Raw genomic sequence first — 4,199 nt, forward strand, 5'->3', positions numbered from 1 at the left:
TGGACATCGTTGGACACCGTTGGACATCGTTGGACACCGTGGGACACCGTTGGACACCGTTGGACACCGTTGGACATCGGTGGACATCGTGGGACACCGTTGGACACCGTTGGACATCGTTGGACACCGTTGGACACCGTGGGACAACGTGGGACAACGTGGGACAACGTGGGACAACGTGGGACAACGTGGGACAACGTGGGACAACGTGGGACACCGTTGGACACCGTGGGACACCGTTGGACAACGTGGGACAACGTGGGACAACGTGGGACAACGTGGGACAACGTGGGACACCGTTGGACACCGTGGGACACCGTTGGACACCGTGGGACACCGTTGGACATCGTTGGACACCGTGGGACAACGTGGGACAACGTGGGACACCGTTGGACACCGTTGGACATCGTTGGACATCGTTGGACACCGTTGGACACCGTTGGACACCGTTGGACACCGTGGGACAACGTGGGACAACGTGGGACAACGTGGGACAACGTGGGACAACGTGGGACAACGTGGGACAACGTTGGACAACGTGGGACAACGTGGGACACCGTTGGACACCGTTGGACATCGTTGGACATCGTTGGACATCGTGGGACACCGTTGGACATCGTTGGACACCGTTGGACATCGTTGGACACCGTGGGACAACGTGGGACAACGTGGGACAACGTGGGACACCGTTGGACATCGTTGGACACCGTTGGACATCGTTGGACACCGTGGGACACCGTTGGACACCGTTGGACACCGTTGGACATCGGTGGACATCGTGGGACACCGTTGGACACCGTTGGACATCGTTGGACACCGCTGGACACCGTGGGACAACGTGGGACAACGTGGGACAACGTGGGACAACGTGGGACAACGTGGGACAACGTGGGACAACGTGGGACACCGTTGGACACCGTGGGACACCGTTGGACAACGTGGGACAACGTGGGACAACGTGGGACAACGTGGGACAACGTGGGACACCGTTGGACACCGTGGGACACCGTTGGACACCGTGGGACACCGTTGGACAACGTGGGACAACGTGGGACAACGTGGGACAACGTGGGACAACGTGGGACAACGTGGGACACCGTTGGACACCGTTGGACACCTTTGGACACCGTGGGACACCGTTGGACACCGTTGGACACCGTGGGACAACGTGGGACAACGTGGGACAACGTGGGACAACGTGGGACATCGTGGGACAACGTGGGACAACGTGGGACAACGTAGGACAACGTGGGACAACGTGGGACACCGTTGGACATCGTTGGACAACGTGGGACATCGTGGGACAACGTGGGACAACGTGGGACAACGTGGGACAACGTGGGACACCGTTGGACACCGTGGGACACCGTTGGACACCGTTGGACACCGTGGGACACCGTTGGACACCGTTGGACATCGTTGGACACCGTTGGACACCGTTGGACACCGTTGGACACCGTGGGACAACGTGGGACAACGTGGGACAACGTGGGACAACGTGGGACAACGTGGGACACCGTTGGACATCGTTGGACACCGTGGGACAACGTGGGACAACGTGGGATACCGTTGCACACCGTTGGACATCGTTGGACACCGTTGGACACCGTGGGACAACGTGGGACAACGTGGGACAACGTAGGACAACGTGGGACAACGTGGAACACCGTTGGACATCGTTGGACAACGTGGGACATCGTGGGACAACGTGGGACAACGTGGGACAACGTGGGACAACGTGGGACACCGTTGGACACCGTTGGACACCGTTGGACACCGTTGGACACCGTTGGACACCGTTGGACACCGTGGGACAACGTGGGACAACGTGGGACAACGTGGGACAACGTGGGACAACGTGGGACAACGTGGGACAACGTGGGACAACGTGGGACAACGTGGGACAACGTGGGACAACGTGGGACAACGTGGGACAACGTGGGACAACGTGGGACAACGTGGGACACCGTGGGACACCGTTGGACACCGTTGGACATCGTTGGACACCGTGGGACAACGTGGGACAACGTGGGACACCGTTGGACACCGTGGGACAACGTGGGACAACGTGGGACAACGTGGGACAACGTGGGACAACGTGGGACAACGTAGGACAACGTGGGACAACGTGGGACACCGTTGGACATCGTTGGACAACGTGGGACATCGTGGGACAACGTGGGACAACGTGGGACAACGTGGGACAACGTGGGACAACGTGGGACAACGTGGGACAACGTGGGACAACGTGGGACACCGTTGGACACCGTGGGACACCGTTGGACACCGTTGGACATCGTTGGACACCGTGGGACAACGTGGGACAACGTGGGACACCGTGGGACACCGTTGGACACCGTGGGACAACGTGGGACAACGTGGGACAACGTGGGACACCGTTGGACATCGTTGGACATCGTTGGACATCGTTGGACATCGTTGGACACCGTTGGACACCGTTGGACACCGTTGGATACCGTTGGACACCGTTGGACATCGGTGGACATCGTGGGACACCGTTGGACACCGTTGGACATCGTTGGACACCGTTGGACACCGTGGGACAACGTGGGACAACGTGGGACAACGTGGGACAACGTGGGACAACGTGGGACAACGTGGGACACCGTTGGACACCGTGGGACACCGTTGGACAACGTGGGACAACGTGGGACAACGTGGGACAACGTGGGACAACGTGGGACACCGTTGGACATCGTTGGACACCGTGGGACAACGTGGGACAACGTGGGACAACGTGGGAAACCATGGAACAACGTGGGACAACGTGGGACAACGTGGGACAACGTGGGACAACGTGGGACACCGTTGGACATCGTTGGACACCGTGGGACAACGTGGGACAACGTGGGACACCGTTTGTAAATTCGTACTATCGCGGGGAGACGCGGTCGTTAGAATACGCGTCAACGAGAGTCGTAAATTCCCGTTACGATTAGAATAATCGACACCACGAATAGTTCGATCCCCGTATTTCGGTTAGGATAATCGGGGTGGTTGATGCGGTATAACACTGAGAGTCACAGAATTATAATAATGTATATTTCCAACAACTAGTCTACACGATTGAAAAGATATAAACAATTAACAACTTTATCGCACGCAGATAATGTAACTGTATATAGTATCGAGCAAGGCTCTTACACTTGAAGTTAGTCTCTTGGTGGACGTAGCACGATATGATACTTAACAGGATAAGCGAATGTTTGGCAATGTCGCGGATCGACTTGGCGTTCTGTTCTGAGTTAGACGTTTGGCGTTAGAAGTTTGAATGATTGGTCGCTCTTGCGTTGAGATGGAAGAGGGTAAGTGTGGGTGTGCCCTTTTGCATGACGAACGCGGATTCGTTGTTCACACTTTTCGTTAAGAAAAGTGAGGGTAACGATCCGCGATGTCGATTGGTTATGCCCTACGCTGATGCTTGAAGGGATGGGTGGAAGGTCTCCTACCATCGTGGTTGATAGGAGACCTTGTGGTGGAAAAACCTGATTGATTTATTAGCCAGACATTCGATTCTTCCCGATGGGTGCGTGTTCGCTTTCTCCGTATTTTTTCAGCGCGCCTAATAAACCCAAGGACCACTCTAAAAACCAGATGTGCTTCGAAAATATTTTTTGGCTTAAGAAATTCTTCAGGACAAAGGGGTTGACTGAAGACGCCTGTTAATACAATACAGTGACAGCGAAAGAATATATTGGGTCCTTAGGTTTATTGAGGGTCGGAGTGACGTTACGCAGGCCGCTGGCTGTCCGGTCGCGAGGGCTGGCATGCAGATGTTTAGGCGACGTAACACCGTTGGACACCGTTGGACATCGTTGGACATCGTTGGACACCGTTGGACACCGTTGGACACCGTTGGACACCGTGGGACAACGTGGGACAACGTGGGACAACGTGGGACAACGTGGGACAACGTGGGACAATGTGGGACAACGTAGGACAACGTGGGACAACGTGGGACACCGTTGGACATCGTTGGACAACGTGGGACATCGTGGGACAACGTGGGACAACGTGGGAAAACGTGGGACAACGTGGGACACCGTTGGACACCGTGGGACACCGTTTGACACCGTTGGACACCGTGGGACACCGTTGGACACCGTTGGACATCGTTGGACACCGTTGGACACCGTTGGACATCGTGGGACAACGTGGGACAACGTGGGACAACGTGG

The sequence above is a fragment of the Bombus terrestris genome, unplaced genomic scaffold, assembly GCF_910591885.1.
Source record: "Bombus terrestris unplaced genomic scaffold, iyBomTerr1.2, whole genome shotgun sequence".
NCBI classification, from domain to species: Eukaryota; Metazoa; Arthropoda; class Insecta; order Hymenoptera; family Apidae; genus Bombus; species Bombus terrestris.